We start from the raw sequence: 13018 nt of genomic DNA on the forward strand, positions 1-13018 counted from the left end.
ATTTCCTAGTCGTCGCGTTTTTTATACGTGGCAGACATTTTTAAGTAACAACACGTTGTCTTTCTGTTCTTCTACTTGCTAACATCTGAGGTAGAGCATAACAGACATATCTAGCAATTAATTATATTGAAGCAATTTATTAAACAAAGGAAAGTATATGAAGTACAAAAAGGTATTTCAACATTCGGTTGGCGGTGTGTAGCTGAATCATTGGATTCTGAACGTCGAAAATGAAGCCCGAAATGGGCGGAGCCCCCCGTCGCTATGTTGGATGAGCCACCCACTCCCCCCACACGCGGATACTCCAAATATGGACATAGGGGGTCGTGTCGGACGTTGAGACCCACTCCTTAACCCTCCGCTACCGGCTAGCTCGGGCTACCGCCGGTCAGAGCGGGAACGCCTTTAATTATGCAGAATGTTAAACCTTAAAACCAAATTAAACGAAAGAGTTAGAAAAAAAATCACCCCCGTACTGTTGTCATAAGTACTGAAATAAACTATTGCGACCCAAACTGTTTTTGAATCAGACTGTAAACATGTTTAATGATGCTGTAAAGTTAGGCATCTTTTTTAACATGTGGTCTGTGGGGAATTGCTCTCTTTTGCAACCAGCCTTAAGCGGGCACTCGATGAACTGCAATTTTTTGCACTTCTGCATGGGCTTCATCGCTTAGAGCTGGTGTCGGTACGAGATGTGTTCGGCTTGCCAGATATGTTCGGCCCGAGAATCCGGCGCTTCGTGATGACGTCACACCCTGTCAAATACGTGCGAATTTTTACGATTATGCATTTGACATGAAGTGACGTCATCCATAAGCGCTGGATCCTATGGCCAAATATATCTGTCAGGCCGAACACATCCGCCTGATGATTCCACACAGGAGGGCTTCCTCCACTGACGGAATCACGTGTTGTAAAGACGCTTTACCATAGGTCGAGGAAGGAGTCAGCGGCAGTGCTGCCTTTAGGGGCGCTTGAAAAAATCCGGGAAATTATAACATTCTGACTAAAGTCTTGGCTAACCAATTGAATGATGTGCCGTCTGTGACTACAAAAGGTATTCCGTCAACTGTCTAACTTGCTCGGTGTTAACTTTTCATTCATCGCAAAACGTAAACACGCTCCTTTTTAATGTTGTATTAAATAAACTAGCGGGTAGCTAGGCAGATATTAATAATATATTAAAGAGAGAAATAACTATTAAAAAAAACGACTTTGACGTCGCATCGCATGTGTAGTTCAAACGTGAACGTTTTGCTCCGACAGCAACGTACGTTACTGTAACCCCCGGTAACGTACAGTAACGCTCTATCACTGTAACGTACTATTTATCAGTATGCCAGCATGACGTCAGAGTATGAGAGTATGTTCTTATGTACTTTTAGCATAACAGTATGAATGAAATCTGTATAGTTTTCACTTCTGTTGTCACAAAAGTCTTGAATATGCACTGTTACCAGTTAATAATAAGCTACAGTAACGTTAGGCAGTAAATCTGTCTACTGGTAACATTCACTTCTGTTGTAACCACTGTCTTCAACATGCACCGCTGCTACTGGTAGGCTACTAGTTGATAATAAGCTAGTATTCACTTCTGTTGTCATAAATATATAGTATGTAGGCTACTGCTGTTAGTTTATAATTAGCTGTTTGTTTGTGTGACTGTATGCAAGTAAGAACCTACAGTGTGCACAAATATCTGTGTATTAGTAAGTTACAAAAGTGTGCACATTGTTCATATTTGTGTTATGAGCAAATATTAGCTGTATTGGTATAAATATAATTTTCCTGTTAATAACAGATGGGTCCAAACAAAAAAAACATAGGGCCGTGGGAGAGGACGAGAGGAGGTCAGGCGTTTGGCCTCTGAGGCAGGAAACAGACCAGCACCTCGGCAGAAGAAGTGGCATGATCTATATCTGAAGATAAACCTGGACAGAGTGATATGTGTATCATATTAAATGTAAAGCTATGACATATTTAAAGGGAACACCTTCTTATTCGCTGTCAAACACAGAGATTGAGAAATGCCCAATGTAGATGAGGGGACAGATGTCACTGTTTGGAGGTGCACAGATCTGTAAATGTGTTTTTTCATGCAAAGAACGTATCTGAAGTCTCTTATGACGTGCTGGTGTTGAATTCTGTTTTATTACAATTTTTTTTTAATCTTATCTGTGAACCTGTAGCCTTCCAGTTCGCTCCCTGTCTCAGTGCATCCAAGAACCTCATGTACAGTGGCACAGCAGCCAGGGCCTTCACCTGGTGAGATGCTACAGCCAGGACTCTACCTGCAGGTTCACCACCACCACCAAAGGATGTCTCCTTAGCTAGCGGTGAACCTTGGCATCAGTAAGTAATGAGGATTTACTTGTGCTGATATTTACATTATTATTATTGTTAATATAACTCCGGTTTCCTCCCACCTTCAAAGACATGCTCGTTAGGCTGATTGGTGACTCTAAATTGACCCTCGGTGTGAGTGTGAGTGAATGGTTGTGTGTCTCTGCGTTAGCCCTGTGATAGACTAGCGACCTGTCCAGGTTGTACCCCGCCTCTCGCCCGATGCCAGCTGGGATAGACTCCCGTAACCCCCATGACCCTAGTGCAGGATTAAGTGATACAGAAGATGAGATGAGATGAGATTATTAATATACTCAACTATAAAAAATGTCCCAGTTAAGGACTTTTTTTTCTTTTTGTCAGTTTACAAAGCCACGGTTTAGTGGCTCTCATGGTGCCATGTTAAAGCCAAACTTAAGTTTGGCTGGGAATCATTCACCTAAGGTAATGTAAAGAGAATGATACATAGATAGACTTTGATTTAATAAATACACTGGAACACTGTTATTGTTTTCATGTAGCAGTAACTATAGTGGGGCTTTCATGCATTCATTCCATGTTAAATTGATTTGGTTTTATTGACTGCTGTGCCAATAATGATAGATTCATTTATTCATTACCATCTGTGCACACTGTTTCTCCTGTGTCTCTTCCTCCTTCTCCTGTTCCTGTATCAAGCCCAGCTTCTTCCATTCTGCCCTCCACTGCTACAGCTGTAAGAACATACTCTACTACACAGGAGCTGCTATTGAGTAGATTGTTATCATATCTATGTATTAAACTTATTATTTTAAGTATTTTATTTTCTTTTTATTAAGTGTTATCTGCCACCTCCTCCTGTGTCTCCCCAGGAACCCCCTCCGCTCTTCTCACCTTGCCATTGCCTAAAAATGTGGGGATCGTACCTGTTTCAGACGCTGCTTGGCTGCCCACAAAACTGCTGAAGACCATACATTTCAGCAGCCCTATGGAAAGACCAGCGTCTTTTCAAAGACCCAAAACTGTGGTATCCCTCATATACCATCACGTCCTCACTCCTGAGCGCTTCTTCCACCACGACTTCTCTCATGGAAAAACATGGTGTGACATTCTTTGTCAATATGTATATAATGTAAATAGTTTTAAAAGAAAAAAGTCTTAATATGCTGCTGTTCTATTTTGTTTTTTAACTTTACCACACGTGTTTGTGAGTGTGTGTGTGAAATTTGTAATAAATTTGTTACATTTCAGTGACTGTCTTAATTTTTTTCTGCAAAAATGCAAACTCACTCATAGAAAACGATAATATTGTTGCAGTACTTCATTCAGAAATATAAAAATGACTATAAAAGTACATTTAGGTACATGTGATAACACTTGGTAGTAGTCTGTGTTAAAGGCCTCATGTTCCAATGGTGGAATCAAACCGGCGACCTTTGGGTCAAGAGCCTCCTATGCTTTTCTGCAGTTAAGTGTCATGTTTGGTTAGCTTTCTCAAATTAATAGACCAGAATATGTGTGATTTTACTTGTGATGGACAGTAGAGACACTAATAAGTGCAGGCTCCTTCCATTTTTTCAAAATTTCCTCTCTTTTCCGTCTTTTCCCTTCTTCCCCCTTCTTCCCCCTCTTCCTTCTTCTTCCCCCGCCTATCCAGACTATTGTTCCCCAGCTTCATTTACAGGTTACACTTGCAGGACTGGATCCTTTTTTTTTCTCTCTACTTTTTATACTCTTGGTCCCAAGGGAGGGTTTGGTGTGGGATTATGTTTATCTATGTATGTAATCTTCTTTTTCTATAACTGAAAATGACATAAATAAAGTTGTTAAAAATAATTTAAAAATCCAGGAAGAAATGGGAGCATTTGTTTGTGATGCCGATCATGAAATAAAATGCTTAAGAATTGTTGTGTTTCGAAATTAGATCACATGTATGTGTGAATCGAAATTGCGATTTTTCAACAATTTATCGTGCAGCCCTACTACCTAGACTTCTTTTTCTGTTTCAATCCCTTCCTGTTAGAGTACCATCTTCCACTTTAAACATGCTAAATAAACTGATCTTAACATTTATCTGGCAAAAAAATAGACCAAGGGTAAGATTAAAATCCCTCTATTTACCCAAAGACAAGGGAGATCTAGTTTTACCAAATCTTAAAAAATACTTTTGTGCTGCACAATTAAATGCAATAGTGGCCTTGATTAAAAATTATCCTGAGGCAATATGGACTCAGATAGAGCAGGATTCTCTTGCAGGCATCTCCTTATCAGTATTTTTATTATCAGTAATATTTTATATTTGTTGATACAAAGTCAGTCAACAAAATCGAAATAAAGAATGACTCGCTAAAATACACTTTCAAAGTCTGGACAACAGTAAAAAAAAAAAAAAAAAAAAAAAACAAGGTTAAGGGGACCGAAGTCGATCTCAAGGTTCAATTGTAATAGTATTCCCACTTTCCTTGTGGGATAGTGAGTTTCGAAGGTGGGGCGACAAAGGTCTACGTACAATAATTAATCAATTTTTTAAAGAAAGAGAATTTAAATCATTCTCTCAAGCAAAGGCCAGTGATGTTGTAGGAGTGAAGCTGGACCCTCTGACAGTGGTGTCAGACAGGAGAATCCTCCACAAGGTGAAAGCCATCTTGGACAATGAGTTGAACTCACTCCATGACGTGCGCTTATACCTAGAATACATCTCACAAAAAGGAAATCTGACCGATGATTCAAAAGTCATGTTTATCTTTAACTCCCCAAGTGTTCTGCTGAGAGCATAGCTATACAAAGTGTTAAGTATGAAAGATGTGAAACAGCACAATTCAGATGTTACTAACAGAATGCAGAGTTTTATTTCTTGTGTGATTCACAATCTTCCACAGACAAGGGGTGAGGAGGGTGAGGAGGGCGCACTTGCGCGCGCATGTATGTGTGTAACTGTAATCACAAAGTTACTTGTGTAGTGTGCGTGTGTGCGTGTGTGCGTGCGTGTGTGGCTGGGTAAGGATGCGGAGTGCGCGTTGCACCCGCATGTGTTTGTGTAACTAATTGCAAAATTACCTGTGAAGTGAGTGTGCGTCTGTGTGTGGGTGAGGAGGGTGAGGAGGGCACGCTTGCGCGTACATGTATGAGTGACTGTAATCACAAAGTTACCTGTGTAATGTGTGTTGTTGTAAGTTAGCACAGTTAGCCTACATTTAACACAGTTAGTTTACGGTTAGCACAGTTAGCCTGTGTGTGAGAGATTAATGCGGGACACAGAAAAGAGCTAGATTTCCCGCCTTTTCACTGTTCTCACATTTGGGCTTACTGTGACCAAACGGTAGCTCCTATCAGAAAAACAAGCAGACCGTGGGTGTCGTAAGACCTTCCCGGAGACTTTGATGTGATTTTTGTCCTTGTATAGTAAATATTTTGGACACACTCGCGAGTTAAACACAAAGATCCCTTCTCCTTTTCTCAGAAAATCTTTGCATTGGAGTGAATGGAGAGCAGACAGGTACTTTACCGCGAACAGAGGCTCGCAGTTTAAATTCTGTACGTCTCACTGCTTTGCTGAGCACATTGTGAGAGACACAACAAGTTTGTCTACAACTGTGGAAAAAAATCATGTGTCTAGTGTGTAAATTGTGGTTGGAACAAGCGTGAAAAGAGAAAAAGTTCAGGCGATTTTCACACACGCTGTCTCACTCTAAGTACCAACATTCCGCACTGTAAAACGCGATTTTTTGAAAAAGATCATCGTCATTGAACAGTGATTGATCAACAACTATAAGACGTATCAAAACGAGAAAGTAATACACCAATACACAAGGCTTGTGTCTACATTTTTAAGTAGTTTAAATGAAGTCTGTAGGTGAAAGTATGTCTGAGTAGTAGACTCAGTAAAAATGTGTTTTTTGTGTTTTTTTTTTTTTTTTTTTCACCGTGGGGCCGACATTTAGCAAGTTTAGCAAGTTGTATAGCTGCAGTTGCTACATTGCAGTGAGGACAACATATGGGTAACATTAACGACGTGACAAGGAACAAAAGGAAGGAAGGGCTATAAATACACAATAGAGCTCAGGGATGCCAAGACACAGGTGAAACAGATCAGGGGAAAGACAGCAGGAGAAACCAATTAATAATCAAGAGACAAGGAGGCACAAGACAGGAAATCCAGAAACTTGACAAAATAAAATGGGAATTCACAAAATAAAAGGCAGATACAGACCATGACAGTCTTCTTCGAACAGTGGATGGGGATATCTTCACCCCTGCACTGTGGAGGTCATTGGTGATGTCACTTACTGATTTTTTTTTTTTTTTTCCTCATAGCTCTTGCAATATTTCTGTCATCAACATTTCTTTGGCTGACCTGTTCGATGTCTGTTGTTCAATACACCAGTAGTTTCTTTCTTATGCAGGACATTCCAAATTGTTGTGCTTGCTATGCCCAATGTTTGTCCAATGGCTCTGACCGATTTTCCTAATTTTTTCGTCTTGAAAATGGCTTGCTTTTCTCCCATAGACAGCTCTCTGGTCTTCATGTTAGTTTATCCTCCTGAACAAGAAATGCATACTTTATAGGTTTCAACCCAGGCCAAAAAGTAGTCTTGCAGAGCTATTTAATGTTTGAACAGTCAACCTTAAAGGCAACACCTGGTCAACAAGAAACACCTGTCAGTCACATGTTCCAGTAGTTTTGCTCACTTGAAAAATGGGTGGGTTCAAACAAAGTGTGGTATGTGCTGAGTTGTGTAACACATCAAGATGTAAATACCAGGAAATAAATGGTGACATTCTGAACTCTTGTCTCATACTCATCTTTTAATCTTAAACCCAAATGTCTTCAGTGAACAACAAAAACAAGGGAATTCCAATACTGTATAAAGAATGAGGACAAACAATTTAATTTATTTTGAAACAGAGTTTCAACCATCAGGAATGCCACCAATGTGTGACAGTGGAGATACGTACAATATGTCAGTTCTAAAATGAATCCAGACGACAATGCATCCCGAGGTGTGAACATTGACGCACTGCTGACTGGGAGCAGTTGGGTGGAAGGGCCCAACTTCCAATGGATGTCAGAGACGTTTTGGTCAGAATGTGTTGGAAAAAGAGATTTCATTCTGTGTGCAGTAATTGTGAAAGGCCTAGTGTTACTGACCAGCTACTCCCTTATTTCCCAAGCTGGCAGATTACTTACTTACAATCTCAGTTGTATGGTTCCTCAAGGTGAACCTCAGGTCTGGAAAGTCATCAGAAAAGTTCTGTGTACAAACTGGATCCACACTTGGAAGATGGCCCGCTGAGAGTTGGAAGATGGCTGACTAGAGCAGCATGGCCAGAGAAGAGTAAGCACCAATCATCCTTTCTAAAGATCAACATGTTGCAACTATCATCTTAACACAGGTCAGCTGGGCCATAGTGGAAGAAACCACACATTATCCACCCTGAGGAAAAAATATTGAATTACAGTGGCTGATTCAGCAGTAAAGAAGGTAATATCTGACTGCTGCACTTGCAGATGCTTCACTGTAAGACCAGGCAAACAGAAAATGGCAGATCGGCCACTATAGAGGACTCTGCCTGATCTCCCTCCATTTACAAGCGTTGGAGTCGATTACTTTGAACCAGTTAAAGTGAGAGAGAAGCATGTGTAAGCGATATTGAGTGATTTTTACTTGTTTGGCCAGCACAGCAGTTCGCCTGAATGGCAACCTCATTAGACACTGACGCGTACATTAATGCTTTGACACAATTTATGAGCAGAAGAGGCCAAGTTATTCATATGCTGTCTGACAATGGCACTGTTTTATTTTTTTACTTGAGTTGACCCGCGTTGACCAAGGTTTTTCGCTTGATGTGAAAGGGTCAACGACTTGGCAATCTACCCGAGATTTTATCGGCTCAGCTTCGATGTGAACAGGAATGCCGTGTCGACCTTGATTTTTCGCTCTGATGTGGATGTTTCTGCCTGTTGTATTCTGACTCGACGGCCTGACAGACTGTATCATTGTAGAAGCTTCAGCTCAAAAACAAGTTTTGGTCTACTGCCATAAAGACTAATCTCTGAAGGTCAGAGATTTGTGTTTTTTTTTCAATCAAATAAATCGTTAATGGAAGCACAAAGCTGAACGGTGACTGTGTTTATATACAGTTTGTATAGCGATCTCCCACACTTTTTTTCAGCTCTCACAGCAGGAAGTCTGACCCAGGACTTTTGCAGATGTGAAAGTGCACCAAAGGCGAGTCAACTCAGGCCTGAAAATGCCAGGTCAACCTGGAATTTTCAGAGCACTGTGTAATCAAGATATGAAATGGAGTTTCAATACACCAGCAGCATCCCATTATGGTGGTGTTTGGGAGCATGTAAATCAGATGATGAGGAAGGTGCTTAATTCTGTTCTGTGTACACAAAGATGATGATGCATGCAATCTTTTGTGAAGTTGAGACCATACTAAATAATCAGCCCATTACTGAGTTATCTGAGGACCGAACAATCTTGATCTTGAACCTCTTACACCCAATCACATTGTCCTTCTGAAGAGCAAACCTTCTGTACCACCTGGATTGTTTGTGAAGCCAGATATGCATGTCAAATGACGGTGGAAACAGGTACAATATCTCTCAGATCTGAGGAAATGAGAGTATCTTCCATTGCTTCAGGAGAGGTGGAAATGGAACCAAGGGAAAAGAAGTCTTGTTGCTGCAGACATTGTCTTAGTGGTGGACTCAACAGTCCCTCGAGGCTCTTGGTTGCTTGGTAAAATGCTGGAAACCTTTCCTGATAAGAATGGGTTTGTGTGATCTGGTCGTCACAAAACAAAATGCAGTATTATGGAAAGACCTGTAACTAAACTGTGCTTCTTCGTGGCAGCTTGTGAAGTCTGGGGTTTATGCACCAATATGATATGTTATGTGTGCAATTGAGAACATTTTGTTCCTGTTGTTTGTTTGTTTCAAATGTTATGCTTGCACACCCTTAACAATTAGGGGCCGGTGTGTGGAATCCAAATTCTTCATTTTTGTTTATTCTTGTGGGTGTTATGCACATTTGTGCCCGTAGGTGACAATATCTTTAGACCTCTGTTTCGCTGTCTATAAAATCAGAAGGGTTAATTGTTGCAGCACATACTGAACAAAAGATTTTTGTGTCATCAGTAAACAGTACCAGCTTAATTTTCTGTGAAACACTACAAACACAATTTAGGCCCCAATAACAATGTCCAAGCAGGCTGCTGTGTGTCAGACTTAAACCCATACTGGTTGTCTGAGAGTAATTCATGTTTTGTTATGAATGTTATTAAAAAACAAATCTAATATTTTGGCAAATTGTGGAAATAAGGAGACAGGTCTGAAGTTTCAACAACTTCAGACCTGTCTTCTTACTTCCACAATGATGTTTGTTACCGCATTTGTGCAGTGGGATAACCTTGGCTATTTCCATTTTATTGGGAAAGGAACCAGTGAGAAATGACAAATTACTTATTACTTAATAATAATTACTAATTATTATTTTCTGACAAGTCAAACCCAACATTCACAAAATAATGACTTAAATTGTCTAATAAATTGTCTGTGTTAGTCCTGCGATAGACTGGCGACCTGTCCAGGGTGTACCTTGCCTCTCACTTGATAACAGCTGGGATAGACTCTGTGATCCTAGTGAGGATAAGTGGTAGTAGAAGATGAGAAGAGATCACTCTCATTACAGATTGCATTTTCTTTAGCAATAAAGTATTCAGGATTGTCACAAACTTTTTTTTTTTTTCATAATACTGTTTGATGTATCCCACATTCCTTTTGTTGCTTTGTTGACAGTTGCTGGGCAGTTTTTATTGTACAATTGTAGAAATACAATCAAAAATATATCATATGAATTGTCCACATTATTTTCCTGCCTCCCAATTGTGCCCAAGTAAATCCCTTGAGTAGGTTATCTGTTATTTTGTTCCTCTAGCTATGCTCGTAGACAATGAAAACTTGCAAATGATCACTGGTCATTAATCAGTATGCCACTTATTGTTTTGTTTTCAATGCCATTACTGTACAATCAGAAGGATGACATGAAATTTCACTAACATACATTTTAACAGACTCAGTTGGTGTTTTCATGCAAACTACAAGAAATATAAAAGTGCAACTACTGAGAAATATAAATAAAAATAAATAAATAAAATGATGTAGCTTAGCTGGGAATGCTCACTTACGAAATCTATGACAATCAACACTGCACTATGGGGAAAAAACAAGTTTATTCAGTAGCAGTAGCTTTGACGGTGGAATGGATGGACTGTGTGCACTTGATGGGACCCAGAGTGTCATGAGAAGAGCTTTGGAAACCTGGTTCATAGGACCACGGTGCGTCTGTGCCCGGATTCAGACTCTGTGGGCGGACACACTCTGCTGGTGTTTACATCCTTCCCTCAGCAGACAATGACAAGGAAACACAATGCCATGACACGATCCATGCCGCTGTTGCCATGCAACTGACCAAACAACCTCTGACACTGGTTTGCTAACTATTTTTGTATAATTTTTCATAATGCTTATTCTGTAAATTTTTTGATTACAATTTTTTATTGTTATTTTATTTTAATCTAATCTCATTTTATTTTTTCTTTCTTGTGCTTACTTTTATATGCAAGGAAGTTGTGGTGACAAAGTAATTTCCCTCGTGGATCATGACAGTCTAAGTCTATTAAGTAACTTAAAAAGCTAAACATTGGTTTGGCTTAATTTTAGGGCTGGAAATAAATATTTGACTGTTTGGATTGTAGTATATCATCCTCTTCCTATCCATCTTTCTGTTTCTGAGTTTATTAAATATGTTCATTCTTCAAAGGTTAAAAGGTTACTTACTAGCTGTCTATAATAACTTTACCACTGATAATAATAGCTCTGTATAATCAAATGTCCTCCACTGTCATGGCTCCCGGGGCATGCAGACCTTCTTGGTAAATGCATCCAGTGACGCCCATGCATACCCTTTATTACCAAGTAATGTTTCCTTCCCTCACATTTATTTAAATAAGTACATACCAGCTGTTGGCTTCAATCCCCAAACTTCAGGAGCTTTACAGACTTGTGACTGGAGGTGCAGCTCTGTTGGTGTACAGGGAGAAAAGCAGGGGTATAAGGACACACCCTTGAGCGGAACCTGTACTGATGGTACAGGAGTCTGATACCGCTTTCACATTAAAAATCCCACACATTCCCATTCACATTTTCAGAGCTGGGTCGACTCGCCTTTGGTGCACTTTCACATGGGCGAAAGTCCGGGAACGGACCGCTGTGAGAGCTGCGTGCCTGTTTTTTCCTCTCTCATATGTCATCGCATACATTGCAGATGACATTGCAGTTTGCTAATGACCTGAAGAATGGACTGGTCAAACCCCTGCTCTTTTAAAAGGCTGCTAATATTAGAATAAATCACCGTGTCCTGCACAGTGCCTGATATCTGCCACCAAATCTCCTCTTTTCCTCGGATGCAGAGTGCTTCCACGATCCTTACAAAAGTGTGGGAGATTGCTATGCAAGCTGTATATCAGCACAGTCATCATTCAACTATGAGCTTCCATTAATGATCACGTAACAACACATTTGATTTGTCTGATCGTGATTGTGGATCATTGCGTTTTCTGGAGATGAGAAAACATATACACTACGTTCAAACGTTTTAGAACACCCTAATTGTTCCAGTTATTTATTGCAATTCAAGTCATGCAAGCCCAATGAATAGCTTGAAATGGTACAAAGGTGAGTACTGAACAGCCAGAGGTTAAAAAAAAGGTTTGTTCACCCAAAACAGAAAAATAATGTACATTTCATAATTAAACAAAAAGGCCTTTTTCAGGGAACATGAAGTGGGTTAACAATTTAAAGCTGTTCTACAGCAATGAAAGTTGAATCAGCCTTGAAAGCTGGTGCTACCAATTCCTACAGGTGTTCCAACTTTTCTGGATTACTTGCAACCCCTTCTGTCTGCATAAAAACAGTGTTGGAAAACACTGTGGTACCAGACCCACATGAGCATCAGGTGAACAGTATTGTACTGCAGAAAGTAGTGTTGTTACAAAAATGGCAAGAAAAAGGCAATTAACATGGAAGAGAGACAGACCATCATAACACTTAAAAATGTAGGTCTTTTCTACAGGGGAAGTGCAAAGAAAGCCAAGGTGTCAGTGAGTACAGTTTTCTTCACCATCAAAAGGCACTCAGAAACTGGGGGAAACTCTGACAGGAAGCGATCTGGCAGACCCAAAGCCACAACTGAATCAGAGGACAAGCTTCTGAGAGTTAACAGCCTGCGTGATAGGCAGCTCACAGGACAACAGCTTCAAGCACAGTAGTCATGTAAGCAAGTCTCAGTTTCAACTGTGAAGAGAAGACTATGTGCTGCAGGTTTGACAGGACGAGTTGCAGCAAGAAAGCCATTGCTAAGAGGTCAGAATAAGACAAAGAGGCTCTCCTGGGCCACAAAAAACTGCCATTGCACTACTGAAGACTGGAAGAAGGTATTATGGACTGATAAATCAAAATTTCAAATCTGCGGTTCATCACACAGGATCTTTGTATGCCATCGAGTAGGCAAGATGATTGTACAGTGTGTGACATCAAACATGGAGGAGGAAGTGTGATGGTCTGGGGCTGTTTTGCTGGATCCAGGGTCGGTGACTTTTACAGAGTGAGCGACACCTTGAACCA

The 13018-nt window shown here is 40.3% G+C and overlaps 1 long non-coding RNA gene across 3 annotated transcripts; it reads left to right on the forward strand.

The window, feature by feature from the left end:
- The first annotated feature begins 593 nt into the window (after positions 1-593).
- LOC125019598 lies at positions 594-4058 on the forward strand. 3 transcript variants are annotated; one of them, XR_007114101.1, is made up of 5 exons: positions 594-1060; positions 1805-2071; positions 2193-2355; positions 3025-3061; positions 3198-4058. It is a non-coding gene; the product is annotated as an uncharacterized LOC125019598 (long non-coding RNA). The 3 variants fall into 3 exon arrangements; XR_007114099.1 differs by having other exon boundaries at positions 1805-2355; XR_007114100.1 differs by lacking the exon at positions 3025-3061 and having other exon boundaries at positions 1805-2355.
- The last annotated feature ends 8960 nt before the right edge of the window (positions 4059-13018 follow it).

The sequence above is a fragment of the Mugil cephalus genome, chromosome 14 (genome assembly GCF_022458985.1).
Source record: "Mugil cephalus isolate CIBA_MC_2020 chromosome 14, CIBA_Mcephalus_1.1, whole genome shotgun sequence".
Classification (NCBI taxonomy): domain Eukaryota; kingdom Metazoa; phylum Chordata; class Actinopteri; order Mugiliformes; family Mugilidae; genus Mugil; species Mugil cephalus.